At 43.3% G+C, this 15,490-nt stretch overlaps 1 long non-coding RNA gene across 1 annotated transcript; it reads left to right on the top strand.

Annotated features, from left to right (window-relative positions):
* Positions 1–8,291: 8,291 nt before the first annotated feature.
* On the top strand, positions 8,292–11,052 carry LOC133707497 (uncharacterized). Its single transcript, XR_009845135.1, has 3 exons — positions 8,292–8,630; positions 9,185–9,261; positions 10,778–11,052. It is a non-coding gene; the product is annotated as an uncharacterized LOC133707497 (long non-coding RNA).
* The last annotated feature ends 4,438 nt before the right edge of the window (positions 11,053–15,490 follow it).

Below are 15,490 nucleotides of genomic sequence, written 5' to 3'. Positions count from 1 at the left end.
ACACAGGAACAGTCTCAAGCCTCAACACTGAGGATAAAAACTGGTTAGTAGTGACTGAGAACAGTGGTGAAACAAGCCGATCCTCATTGCTGTTCTCTTCCCCTTGAATACTCTGCTTGCTAATTTCCCAGTATTTGGACCTTTTGTTTGCAATTGGAGCATTTTCATCTCTAATAGTTTTCCTATAATTTAGCTCTAACAACTTTTTTAAATATACACTAGGACAATACTTTGCTTACCATAACTGGTTAGCAAAGGCTGATCTTATCCAATAATAAGAGGACATCTGTCATTTTAGAGCCATCACATGCGCTTTTATGTATGGCCTTCAATGGCTTTAACTGGTTTCTTGACTTTCTTCTCTGCCCTCTTTCTCTTGTTCATTTCAGTTGGAGGCTACTTTTCTTCTCTCTCCAGATGCTGGCGCAATTTCTTTCCCCATCCTCAAATCATCAGTGGCCATAGTCAGCTGCTGACAGAGAAGTTTAGGATTTTGGTCGAATGAGGGATTGAGAAATGAGAACTGATTAGAGATTTAGAGAGAATGAGGGATTGAGAGACTGCGATGAGAGATTTGTTCACAACATTTCTGGAATTCGAGTCTCTTTTTGCTTGAGAGAGAGAGAGAGAGAGAGAGAGAGAGAGAGAGAGAGAGAGAGAGGCTAGGGTTTGATCGAATTGGGATAGAGACGGATAGTGTTTAGGTTTTTACTTGGGTTCATAATCCCCTGTGCAGATGTATGGTAAACTTGATTTTGGACGAATAATATGCGAACATGTGTCAACGTATCAATGATATCGGGCTTTTTTTTAGCTTGTTTTCTAAGGCACGGGCTCGGACCATTTTATAATGGTATCGGGTCGGGTTTTCAATAACTTTCAATTTTTTAAAAAAAGCCCGGACCGTCCGATTCGGTCCCGGGCTGGTTCGGGTCAGGTTTCAGTTTTTCAGGTTAAATGCCCAGCCCTACATGCGGATCACTAACTTTCAAAAAAAGAAATTCTTAAAGGACAAATGTCCCTTTATTATTGGATAAAGTCAGCTTTTACTAACCAGCTATGGTAGTCAAGTATTGTCCTATACGCTCGCTGGCTTTGGATAAAGTGAAAAAAGGACTAGTACTATTATCTCTGGCCATCAACCAATCTACATGAAATCGTGTCTTCCAAATTTCCTCATCGAATCTCAAGATTAATATTATCAAAATGACGTGATATCAATAGCTCATGGTTTAAATTGATATTGTTCAAGTAAAACCTTATTTTGTGTCTAACCCAAACTCTAAGTTACTTGACCTAGTGGTAATAGGGTTTAATTAGAAGAATCTAGAGATTCCTATTCAATGTACGATTATCTTTCCTTGTATGACTCAGACTCTATGCATTGTAATTCTCTATATAAAGAGGCCCCTATTATCAATGAGAATACACAGCGATTTTCTCTCAATACCCATTTCTCTAAAACACGTTATCAGCATGAAGCCCTAACCCTGAAAACCCTAATTTCGTAGCCCTCATATTCCAGAATCCACCGCCTCACATATCGAAGCCCTAGTCCCAAGGAGCCCAGAACCAGCGGCGGAACCACCGGAACCAGCCGGAATCGATCTGAACCGGCCCCTGCCTTGCCCTGTGCCTACCCTGCCGAGACCTGCCGATCTGCCAAGAAGCTGCCGAAAGCCTTTGTCGAGACCTGCCACAAGCCCCACATAGGCCCCTGCCGAGACCTGCTGACAGCCCCGCACAGGCCCTTGCCGAGCTCCTGCGCGCCTGCTGCAGACATCTGCCAAGACACCTGCCGACAGCCCCTGCACAACTCCAGCACAGCCTCCGCAACAGCCCCGCACAGCCCAGCCTAGCTCCGGCCACCTGCTTCCGGCGGCCTCCAACGACCTTTTCCCGGCCACCTTCAACGACTTTTCCGGTCAAGATTTCCGGTAATTTTCCAAGGTAAACTTTTCTAAAAGTTCCCGTTTTTGAAGTTTTTCATTCTTTTCTTCTTTTTCTCGGGGACTTGCAACCTCCCTTCTTCTACCCCCATTTCTTCTTCATAGGGGAGACCGAAAGCCGAACTGTGGGGGTTCGTGCTCACTCCAAGCTTGGAGCTTGTAGAGTACTCCAAACTTAGAGTTTGTTGAGAAGAAAACGATCGACCACATACATCGTTGTTTCGATCTAATCAAAAACCCCTATTGGAATCGGATTTTCTTGGAAGCGACTACGCTCAGAAAATCCCTAATTTCTTGGAAGCGAGTACGCTAAATTTTTTTATAGTTTTTCGTGGTATCCTTTTTCGCTCCGAAACTAACCCTAATCTTGTGTTGTTTTTCAGGATGAGTAACCTGAACAAGTTGAACTTTGTTCCACTGGAGACAACTGGCGCAGGATACCATAGGTGGGTCCGAGATGTGCGCCAACATCTTAAGGCTGATGGACTTCTGGAAACCATCCAAGAGCTAAGTCAGGACGTGCTTACTCCTCAACAAGCTGCTGCTTTTGAAGCAAATAGAGCTACGAGAGAGGCAAATGAAGCCAAAGCTATCATTCTCATGACAAGGCACATGAATGACGCGCTCCAAAGTGAATACCTCAACGAGGAAAACCCCAGAAAACTATGGGTGGAACTTGAGCAGCGATTTGGCAACGTTCGTGACTCCCTGCTTCCTGATTTAGAAGTGAGATGTCATAGCCTCTGCTTCTGTGATTTCAAGTCTGTACTTGATTATAACTCGGAAGCCCTTCGTATCAAGTCTTTGATGGAGTTTTGTGGCAAAACCATAATTGATACGATGTTGATCGAGAAGACTCTCTCTACCTTCCCCGTCTCTGCACTGATGATTTCTAAGAATTATCGGATTGATGTGAATGCAGGATGTATCACAAGGTTTCATGAGCTTATTGGTGCTATGAACGTAGCTGAGAAGCACGACAATATCCTTGTGAAGAACTATAATGCTAGACCCATGGGAACCAAGTCTATTCCGGAGTCTAACTATAGTTGCGCCCCCAAAGGAGGACTTAAGGAGCGAAACCCGAAGAAAAGGGACAATTCTGGACGTTCTGGTTCATATACTCGCCCCAAAGAGGAAGTAAACCGCCAAGAGAGGCGTGCACGGAACCGTGGAGGTCAACGTGTGAAGAGAGAGAGAGGCGGAGCCTCCGACCATGGTGGTGACGCCACCAAGGGCAATGGCCGTCCAAATCGCGCCCCAAAGGCACCTCGATCAAGGGAGCCTTACCATAATGATGTTTGTCTTCGATGTGGATCAACTGGACATTGGGCCAAAGCATGTAGAGTATCCCAGAATGTTGCAGACGCATACAAGGCGTATCGTGAAGCAAGGGAGGCACACTACATGGAGCAAGAAGATCAAGAGGATGACGTTGCTCTTAGGGTGGACGACTTCAAGGGCCAAGAAACTGGCGATTTTGATTAAGTCCTTTTATTTTTCAAGAGATGTAGGCAATTGCCATATTATTTTTGTAGTAGATGCCAATGATATTAGTCTTTCTTCAAAGTAGGCATACTCAATGTAAGCATGATGTCTAGGAAGGTTTTGAGATTAGTGGTACTTAAGTGAGCCTCGCCCCACCGACATCTCTCTACTCACCTAGTTACATTTGCATTGGAATTACCGAAAGAAGTTAGACGACTACCATTGTTTTGCATTAGCTAGTTTATTGGATTAGATTTTCTTTGGTCAAAGAAACAATGATGTAATTCCGTTTGGCTTATTAATAAAAGTTTAGTTCTTTTCTTTATGACTCATTTTTAATTACGAGCTTTTCTTTTAGGAATGGATTATGGAGAACTACAATGTCTTGAGGATAGTGCGACTACGCACACCATTCTACGCCATAGGCAATTATTCTTAGAGATGTTGCCCGCATATTCCTCTATGACTACGATGGCTGGGCCATCAGGTTTGGTTCAAGGACATGGAATGGCCAAATTCCTATTGCCAAATGGCACCTTGATTAAAGTCGCAGAAGCTCTCTACGCTCCTAAGGCAAATCGAACCTTATTGAGCTTTAAAGATATAAGAGCCAACGGATTCCATGCGGAAACGCATACTGAGAATGGAAAAGAGTTCTTTTGCGTTACCTCTAATGATTGCGGATGGAAGCGCATCTTAGAGAAGCTTATGTGTCAATCTAGTGGAATTTATGTCACTACAATTCGACCAATTGAATCCAATAATGTCATAAGAGGAGATCTCTTGGATTCTGACACATACTGGCTTTGACATGATAGACTAGGACATCCTGGTCGTGATATTACTAAAGACTTCACAAGGACATCCATTCTTTAGAGTGAGAAGAAGCAAGAATCGAAAATTGATTCCCGGACTTAGCAAGATCGCAACAACCGCAGTCTCTGGCGCTGCAGCTGTCTTGGGCCGCCATAGGACTGCCCACATCCCTTGTGACAATGCCATAAATGGCGCCAACCATGGCCATGACGCCATGAATGTTTCTCCCCATGGCCAAGACGCCATGGATGCCACTTTCTATGGTTCCAACGCCATAAGGGGTGATGTAGTCACACATTTTGCTTCTAATAGCGCTACAGACGCTCAGGCCCAACCAAAATCCTCATTGGTTGCTTCTAAGGCCCCTCGCTCATTTTGCAAAGTCTGTTCCTTCGGGAAATTAGGATCGAGACCGTCCTACGCAAAGGATCCTAAAATACTCATTCCGTTCTTACAAAGAATCCAAGGGGATATCTGTGGACCAATTCAACCATCATGCGGACCTTTTAAATACTTTATGGTATTGGTTGATGCGTCGACACGCTGGTCACATGTCGCTTTGTTGTCCACTCGAAATGCTGCTTATGCTAAACTCCTCGCCCAGATTATCAGTCTACCGGCTCACTACCCTGACCATCCCATTAAGTCAATTCGACTTGATAATGCTGGGGAGTTTACATCGAAAACGTTCGATGACTATTTCATGTCACTGGGGATTGATGTAGAGCATCCAGTTCCCCATGTTCATATCCAAAATGGTCTCGCGGAACCCGCTATCAAACGACTACAGATGATAGCACGGATATTGGTTATGCGCACCAGTCTCCCTGTTTCTGTTTGGGGATATGTAATATTGCATGCAACGACGCTAATTCGTCTACGACCCACTGCAACCCAATCTTACTCTGCGTTACAGTTAGTAACTGGGTACGAGCCTGATGTCTCGCACTTACGCATTTTTGGGTGTGCCATTTATGTGCCTATTACGCCGCCACAGCGTACTAAGATGGGTCCACAACGACGAATGGGCATCTATGTTGGCTATGAATCTCCAACTATCGTCTGCTATCTTGAACCCTTGACAAGCGATCTCTTTATCGCTAGATTCGCGGATTGTCACTTTGATGAGACAGTCTTCCTATCGTTAGAGGGAGATAAGAACAAAGATGTTCAACATGAACGACAGGAATTGTCGTGGTCTGTCCCCACTATGTCTCATCTCGATCCCCGTACCGCACAGTCCGAACTTGAAGTGCGAAGAATAATCGAGCTCCAGAACGTAGCAGACACTCTGCCTGATGCGTTTTCTGATGTTGCTAAAGTGACGAGATCACACATACCTGCTGCAAATGTGCCTGGAAGGATCGATGTCCCGAATACTGGACATAACGCCACTCCGGTGACACCATGAGATGGCGCCATTGCCCAGAATGGCAATGATGTGGCGTCTATGGCCGCAGGTCCTGCAAGGAAGCGTGGTAGACCTGTTGGTTCGAAGGATACTCGCCCTAGAAAGAGAGCGAATGAGGCACAAACAAATCCTTTGATCATCGATACTCAAAATCTGTCCCATGAGAATGTTCCAGATTATGGTTATGTCCAAGAGACATCTTTGGGGGACGCCTCAATGTCAGAACCTATCCCTGAGAACGTAGAGATCTCTGTAAATTACAGTACTAGTGTACATGAGACGTGGGAAAGAAGTTCCATCATTATTGATGATGTATTCGCGTACTCCGTAGCGCGTGAGATTATTGAGACCGATGACATCGAACCACGCTCTGTTGATGAATGTCAACGTAAAGCCGATTGGCCAAAATGGAAAGATGCCATCCAGGCAGAACTTGATTCTCTAGCGAAAAGAAATGTATTTGGCAAAGTCGTACCAATACCGCCCAACACCAAACCAGTTGGTCACAAATGGGTATTCGTTAGAAAGCGTAATGAGAGAAACGAGATTGTAAGGTATAAAGCTCGCCTTATGGCGCAAGGTTTCTCACAACGCCCTGGAATGGACGTCATTACGTTCCGCTACCTTGTCAGTTTGGTAGTTTTCAAAAAACTGAACATGCAGCTTATGGATGTGGTTACTGCGTATCTATATGGGGATCTAGATACAGAGATATACATGAAGGTTCCAGATGGACTTCAGCTACCCAAATCAAGTGGCTCTAAACCACGGAGCGCGTTTACTATAAGGTTGAAACGCTGACTATATGGATTGAAACAATCCGGACGGATGTGGTATAACCGTCTAAGTGACTACTTGATTGGTAATGGATATGTCAACAATGAACTATGCCCATGTGTGTTCATAAAAATGACAAGTTCCGGATTTGCAATAGTAGCGGTTTATGTCGATGACATGAATATAATTGGCACCCTTAAAGAGTTAAGGGAAACCGCTGAACACTTGAAATCCGAATTTGAGATGAAAGATCTTGGGAAAACACGGTTTTGCCTCGGTTTGGAACTTGAGCACCGTAGAGATGGTATCCTGATTCATCAATCAGCTTATACCCAAAAGATGCTTAGGCGTTTCAACACTGACAAGATTAAGCCTTCAAGCACCCCAATGGTTGTCTGTAGTCTTGATCCAAAGAAGGATCCATTTCGTCCAAAAGACGACGATGAAGAAGTGCTAGAGGCAGAAGTGCCTTACCTAAGTGTAATAGGCGCATTATTGTACTTAGCGCAATGCACAAGACCGGACATCTCATTCGCTGTGAACTTGCTAGCTAGATATAGCTCTACGCCAACACGACGCCATTGGACTGGTGTTAAAGATATCTTTCGATACCTAAGTAGTACGATTGATATGAGCTTGTTCTATCCCTACAGAGAGACGATGGATTCAGACCCATCAAGTGCCAGGGACGCCACACATGGTGGACTACGTTCCCTCTCCCCATCCCAAAAAGATATAAGTGTTTTGGAAGGTTTTGCAGATGCTAGGTACCTCTCTGACCCACACAAAGGTCGCTCTCAAACTGGTTATGTATTCACCATGGGACAGACCGCGATATCTTGGAGCTCTACAAAGCAGACTTTAGTCGCTACCTCTTCGAATCATGGAGAGATTATTGCTCTTCACGAAGCAGTTTGTGAATGTATATGGCTTTGATCCATAGTTACGCATGTTCGAAGCAATTGTGGTCTGAAGTCTACCACAGATGAGCCAACGAGCATTTATGAGGATAATGCTGCTTGCATTGAACAAATGAAGCAATGTTACATCAAAGGCGACAACACCAAGCACATATTGCCCAAATTCTTCTACAATCAGTAACAACAGAAGCTCCTCAAGATCAAAGTAAACCAGGTTCGATCTGAGGACAATGTGGCAGACTTGTTTACTAAGTCATTGCCCAAATCCACGTTCGAGAAACATGTGGCAAGAATTGGCTTGCGGAAATTATCTGAACTCCCATTATCGTAGTCATCAGGGGGAGGCGCAGACATCAGGGGGAGATGTCTACATGTTCGTCTCGAAGCGTGAAGGGTGTATTGTAATAACCTGTTTTTTTTATTCAAAACAATTTGGTGGCAAACACCTTTGTTAAAAGGTAAGGTGTACCTTGATTCAAGGCCGGTTGTTCTAATCATCATACATGTCTGCATAATTGAAAGAAGCAGACAATTCTCTCTCTCTCTCTCTCTCGCTCGACCGAAACCGAAAGACAGAGCAAAGGCTCTTCGGTCTCTCTCTACCTCCACCGGCCACCAAACGGCGTCGAACCACTTCCTTTTGCTTCGTCTCAGCCTTGCGCAGCTGCCAGAGGCAGCCTTGCACCGTGACACGGCCACCAGCGGCGGCGGGAAGCTCCGCCCGGTTTGAGCTCGTTTTGGAACCAAGCTTGATATCTCAAGCTACCGGTCACCAATCCTCACCAAAATCCATCCACAAGCTCGCCTCAACTTCCTGAAGCTCCCAGAAGCAGCCTCACACGGTGGCGTGGCCCGTAGCAGTGGCTGCAAGTCAAACCCAACCAAGAACGAAACCGGAGCTATCGATCCGGATATATCGAGCTACAGACCATCATTTCTTGTGATTCTTGAGCTGGTGAACTCAGATTGAAGTTTTGAACAACTTTCATGAAGGGATCGAAGCGAGAAATTGAAGTTTTTACGTCGGAATTCAAGCTCGCCGGATTCTGGAAATTTTCCGGCCACCGACGCTTTCGATCAAGATATCTCGAGCTGTAGAGCTTCGTTTTGAGTGATTCTTGAACCAGTGAGTTCGTCTTTAAGTTCTGAACAAGTCTCCTGAAGGAATCGAAGCGAAAGGAGGACATTTTTACGTTGATCGGAGCTTCGCCGGTTTCTGCAAATTCTCGCCGGTTTCTGGAAAAATTCCGGCCACCTCGACTGTTTTAGGTAATTTCAACCACTTCCGGTCCTTTTCAGCTTACATGGTAGTTATGAAAGTTGTTAAGCATGATGAGAGGAAGAAGAGCAGCCCGGCCCCGACACCATTGGTGGTGGTCGGCGGCGGCTCTGCCACTAACTCCGGCGGCCCTTTCCGGCCACCTCCGGGGATCAAAAATATGGTTTCTGTACATTTTCAGATTCTATATTTCAATACGATCATTTTGGTATATTACACGTAATTTTTGGATATCGTATGATTAAGTTATGAATTTTTAAGTTTCGATCGATTTCGATCGTTCGATTTGTGATCTGTGAAGATCAGACCGTCTGATGGAATTGTAGATTTGATATGTTGATCGTATGACTGTCCCGATGACTTTGTGTGGTCACGGACGAATATCCGACCGTTGGATCTTCGTATAATTGAGAAATGGTGATTCGGGAGGCGATTTGTGAGAATCCATCCGTCGGATTTTTATATAAGTTAGAATCCGACCGTCAGATTCCCGTATATGTGTGCTTTTGAGTTGTTGGCTAAGTTAAGATCATTATTGGATTAGGTGATCGATGGATTTATTTGGCGGACGATTCGTGAGATTGTTAATTGAGCTGTTAAGAAGACGCAGCTGGATCAGAGGTGAGTAAACCTCACGTGGTTCATATTACGAACCGAATAAATTTAATTACTTTATTTTGTCGTAATTGTGTGAAAATATTTATGAAATAAATATTTGTTTTAAATCATATGGGCTTGATCAACTACGGTCCATAGGTAAGTAAAATGTATTTAAACTATAAAAATGAATTTCACGATTTTATTGTGTGGACTATAGTTGGTATTAGTGATTATCCCTGAGCGGATAATTACGTATATATATATTTATGTGGAATATATATATGGATGGTGTGGCATTGTGGTATGTGGATTATTGAATTGAATATTTACATATGTCGGAAACATATATGTATTGGTAGAATTGTTGTGATGCAAACAATATTTGTGAGTGAGTTCATATATTGTTTTTGGGTATGACTTTTCGGGAAACAATATGTCGTGGGAAATGGTATTTCTATTGTTTTGAAAAGTGTTTGAGGATTTGGGGAGTTGCAGGTTGTGATTTCTCCTTTTGGGTTGGGAAACATTTTCAGGTCCGGTATGACCATTTTAAATGTTTTAATCTGACGACCGGTGGTCTGAGGATTTGAGAGTCACAGGTTGTGATTTCTCCGTTTGATTTGTTTTAACATTTTGGGTCCAGTGCGACTCGCTTAAATGTTTTGATCTAAGGGTCAGGTTGGCCTAAAGATCCGGGGTTTGCAGGTTGCATCCTCAGGCAATATATCGTAATTACGCCTTTGGCCCGGTTAGTGATTTCGATCAGTTAGAGCTCTAGTCTGTCTGCCAACGTGTCCAGGTTGGACCGGATTTTCATAATGATTTGTTAGGTTAACATTTCCTATGATTTTGTCACGATGTGACTTGTAAGAGTCCTTTTGGTAAAAGGTGTTGAGTTTTGGATGGATTTATTAGTGTGAGTTGATGATGTTTTTAATTAATTTCCTTGTTAATTCTTTTGTTTAAATTTCTATTCTTTTTCTCTTTTCTTCTTTTTCGGTTATATTGTTTATTATCTCTATTTATTTCCTTGATCATTTCTATAGTTCGATTTCCCGTTTATTTCTCGTTTTCATTTTATTGTTTGATTTTAATGTAATCTCCTGAACTAAATTATATGCAGGGATTACTATGACTTCTGATTTTATGCGTGTTGGTTATTTCCTGAATTAACTTTCTATGCATGATTAATGTTCTTATTAGTTTAATTGGGAAGTGCAGTGATGGATGAGACTTGTAGAAAGTTGAGAAATATTATTCCGTATTGTGGGGATAAAGACATCTTGTTAAGAGTAGAGATGAGTGATTCATTTGATTTCTTTGTGTGTGATTTCAAATGATTTGGAGTTAATGATTTTGGTGATCGATTATCGAGATTGTGGTTTTCTTTGTGGATGTTGAAATTGTTGGTTGTTACTTGAGTTAAAAGTACTGTGTTATAATAAATCAACCATTCTTTCTTTTACTCATACTGGCTGTCAAAAGCTTACCGGGTTTTGTGTTGTTGCAATCCCGGTACACTATTCAAACGGTGTAGCGGATAATCCTACAGGACTGGAGAATTCAGGAAGGTGATCGAACCGTGTAGAGTAGCTGCTTTGTAATACTCTGATTTTCAGTTGTGAGGTTTGTTATGCTCATTAGAGCTTTACAAGTTACTTTGTACGAGTGAGTTGTAATAATTAACTCGAGGTCTTCGAGTTTTGAATTTGAGCGTGAGTGGCGAGGTTGTTTCTGAAAAAAAAAAATTCAGAACGTTTATTTGTTTAAGTTGTTTAATTCATGTTTCGGATTTGAATTTGTTATTCAAAATTCGGGGCGTGACAGTTTGGTATCAGAGCGTAAGGTGCATATTTGGTGATGTGTCAATACTTTCCGAGTGATGGCCCGTCTGCAGCGGATCCCCATCGTGTGCTCTTCGGTATTGGCTAAGTCATTGGGTATGCGTGAGTGTTGGGAGTTGTTTAGGCCGCTAGGTCGTTTTAGGAACGTGAATACCTTCCCTGTAGTAACAACTTGGTTAATATGGACTTGTATTTGACTTATACTGTGTTTTAAGTGTTATACGTGTATTAGCCAAGCATACTATACTTCTTAGATGATGGATATTCGAAGAGGTAGTACTTAGAACCGTAAAGTTGTCTTGTAGGTTCGTATTAGAATAAGTTCAGTTACCGCGAGTTACAATCTTTGAGGAATGGGAACCTCCGGATTTAACTCTGTTGAGTCAATGAGAATTGTTTTATGGAAGTGCGGTTCTTTTGAATGTTGAAGTGTTTGGTTGAAGGCATGATGTTGACCTATGCAAGTATCGAATGTGGATACGAGTATGAATTGATAGAAATTTTGCCTTCTTAAGTTGGACGTACAAATGTTTTTAGATGGAATGGTTGAGACTTTATAAGAGTAATAAGAGTAACTCTAAGGATGTGGGTTTTTCCCAGCTGACTCAGGAAGTGTTTAGCTTTATTAATCCCTGATTCTAGCGACGAAATTGTTTGTGTTTGGTTTGACTCTAAGGATGCTAGCTAGACCTCTGTGCAACTTAATTGATTGTTTGTGATAAATCATTATGATTGATGTGTGCAGCAGAGTTGTCAATGGTTTTGAAAATAGTATTGGGTGACCAAGGATGATCGTTGGTGTTATTGTTGGTTTAACAAAAAGAAGAAACGACATGCATGCAATCTTATTGATTTTATATTACAAAAAGGAAAACGAGGACTATGCTATGCTAAGCCTAGTCAGCAGCTCCGGATGGATTGAGGCTGAGCTCAAGAGAAACGTTAGAGCCACTGTTGTAACCGCCTGAGCCACCAGAATAGTAACCAAATGCGCTACCTTCCTCGGAAGTAGTATTCGGGTTACCAAAGACGTCCTCGCCGTGCACGGGGAACAGAGGAAGAGTTTCAACCTCCTGGTGATCTCCTCCTCGTTGTTGCAGGGATGTTTGTCCTCCTGTTGTGCCAAAAGAGTTGTACTGGTATTAGTGTTGAAGTGTGAGGAAGAATATGAAACAAAATTTAAATCAAGAAATCCTTCATTACCAGTAGAATCGGTGGAACCAAAGTTGAGATTAATAGATCTACCATCATCAGTAGAACTAGTGGACCCAAAATTGATGTCAATGGATCCACCAGCTGGCCCAAAATTGATGTCGATAGATCCACCAGCACCAGTAGAACCAGTGGACCCAAAATTGAGATCAATGGATCCACCAGTACCAGGAGAACTAGTTCCCATGGGCACTTGAGCAGCCTGATTGCACCTCTTCATCTGCTTCTCTCGAGCCCTGACATTCTGGAACCAAAAATAAATGTTCTTGCCCTCAACCTGTCCATACTGTTGCAGCTGGAGACAGATCTCGTGAATATGCTCTGTAGTTGGGGTCTTAACTCCCTTGTCGTAGTAAAGATCCCTGAGGATCCTTATTTGATCTGGAGTAGGAACCCACCTGGCACGGCTTCGCCAGAAATCTGTGTTGGCACTACTCCCGGCTGCTTGGTTGTTTCCTCCATCCTCGATTTGTTGCTGGGTTTGTAGCTCCATCAGTTGCAGAGTTCGTGGTTCCATGGTGATGGGTTGAGGGGATGTGAAGATCGAAGAGTAAAGTTGTCGAGTGTTTGAAGGAGTTGTTGTTAAAGGGATTAAGGATGATGATGGTGGGTTGGAGATCTGAAAGTTCAGAGGAAAGATGGGATTGAATCAACTAGATGGGAGAGAAGATCAGAAGAGAAGGATTGAATCGAAGAAGAAATGTTTTGAGTTTTGAAAGAAGAGGAAAGCTGAAGAGTTGGGAGAGAGGGGCTGGAACTCAGGAGAGATTTTCGTTCCTTTGGAGTGAACAGTTGCGCCTTCAGAATGCACCTATTTATAGAGCGAGGTGAGCAGATCTCCACCGTTGGATGGACGATTCCTGTGATTCATTCTACGCGTTGGATTAAAGTCGCCCTGAAACCCGGAAAAGTTGTTGGCGCGTGGAGAGCGTGTAAGGGGACCGAGGGAATCTCGAGGCGCTGTGGCAGACAGCTGTAGCCGAAAGCATATTTGACTGCCGTAAATCACGGAAGGGATAAGCCGTGACACAAGTGGGCCGTACTTGGGCCTGTCTCGGATCAAGGCATCACTGTAGCTGTGGGTGGAGGCCTGATGGGCCGAGGTTCAGAAACAGTTTTGGACATGATGGGCCGAGTTTCTGAAACAGTTTTGGATGTTTTGGGCCGAATTGTTGAAACAGTTGAAACAGTTGGTTTAAATAAAAGGATTGGTATGGATAATAACGTGAGCAGCTGTGCTCGAGTGGTTGAGTGTAAAGTTCGTGTACAAGAGGTCTGAGGTTCGAACCTCGCCTCTCGTTTATTTTTATTATGTTCGTTTATGACATAATAAGTATAAAATTTGTACACATTATATTAAGCACAGCTTGTGCTCCAGTGGTTGGGGACAAAGGTTTCGTGCAGCAGGTTAAGGTTTCGAACCTTGCCTCCCCCGTTATTTTATTTATGTCGCTTATGACATAATAAATATAACACGTGAGCATATATTAATGAAGGCAGCTCTTGCTTCAGTGGTTGGGAGCAAAACCTTCGTGTTCGAGGTCGGGAGTTCGAACCTTACCTCTTACAAATATTTTTGGATCCCATATATGCTTGATATACGGACGTATATACGGTATGTACGGTATACATACGTATATATGGTCTGTACGGTATGCATACGTTTATACAGTTGTACGATATGCATACATATATACGGTATGTACGGTATGCATATATATATACGGTATACCTACGGTATGTACAATTTCATACCGTAGCCGAGCTGGAAGTCGGTGGGCCGATTGGTAGGCCCAAATAGTAAGCCCAATTGTTCGGCCCGAATGGTAGGCCCAAATGTTAAACCCAAATTGGTTCGGGCCGGTTCGAAATGTGAATGGTTCGGTTTCTTCGGCCCAATTGGCCAGCCCTAATGCTTAGCCCAAGGATTGAGCAAGCCCAAGTCATCATCACTGGGTGACATGTTTTATTGGCGTGCTTTTGAGAATGATTTGTTTTGAGTGATGCATCTCTATTGTTGTGTAGAATAGTGCATGCTTAAGTTTTACTATAGAGATTTACCGTGATGCTAATGGAGTAGCGAAACGCTTTGTGGGAGTCTTTACTGTGCTTGTATGCCAGTACAGAGTGATGATCTATGTGAGGATCTATAAGATAATCTCTGTGAAGATCTAAGTGATGATCTATGTGATGATCCACGTGATGATTTTGTGTAATTGATGTGGAGTGATGTTGAGCAGTTGTTTTGAGAATTTACATCGTGATGAAAGGATTTAGTGGCCATAGGAATGTATTTTTATACAAAGGGCTGTGGCTTTGTAGATTACAACAGTTTTGGGAAAGATGGAGATTCGATGGTTAGGTTAACCGTAATCGAGAGCAATTAACTTGCGCTTAAATTTCGGGACGAAATTTCTTTAAGGAGGGTAGATTGTAATAACCTGTTTTTTTTATTCAAAACAATTTGGTGGCAAACACCTTTGTTAAAAGGTAAGGTGTACCTTGATTCAAGGCCGGTTGTTCTAATCATCATACATGTCTGCATAATTGAAAGAAGCAGACAATTCTCTCTCTCTCTCTCTCTCTCGCTCGACCGAAACCGAAAGACAGAGCAAAGGCTCTTCGGTCTCTCTCTACCTCCACCGGCCACCAAACGGCGTCGAACCACTTCCTTTTGCTTCGTCTCAGCCTTGCGCAGCTGCCAGAGGCAGCCTTGCACCGTGACACGGCCACCAGCGGCGGCGGGAAGCTCCGCCCGGTTTGAGCTCGTTTTGGAACCAAGCTTGATATCTCAAGCTACCGGTCACCAATCCTCACCAAAATCCATCCACAAGCTCGCCTCAACTTCCTGAAGCTCCCAGAAGCAGCCTCACACGGTGGCGTGGCCCGTAGCAGTGGCTGCAAGTCAAACCCAACCAAGAACGAAACCGGAGCTATCGATCCGGATATCTCGAGCTACAGACCATCATTTCTTGTGATTCTTGAGCTGGTGAACTCAGATTGAAGTTTTGAACAACTTTCATGAAGGGATCGAAGCGAGAAATTGAAGTTTTTACGTCGGAATTCAAGCTCGCCGGATTCTGGAAATTTTCCGGCCACCGACGCTTTCGATCAAGATATCTCGAGCTGTAGAGCTTCGTTTTGAGTGATTCTTGAACCAGTGAGTTCGTCTTTAAGTTCTGAACAAGTCTCCT

This window comes from Rosa rugosa, chromosome 4 (assembly GCF_958449725.1).
Source record: "Rosa rugosa chromosome 4, drRosRugo1.1, whole genome shotgun sequence".
Taxonomy (NCBI): Eukaryota; Viridiplantae; Streptophyta; class Magnoliopsida; order Rosales; family Rosaceae; genus Rosa; species Rosa rugosa.
Note: the sequence above shows the minus strand (reverse complement) of the source record. Positions and strands in the feature narration are given on the sequence as shown.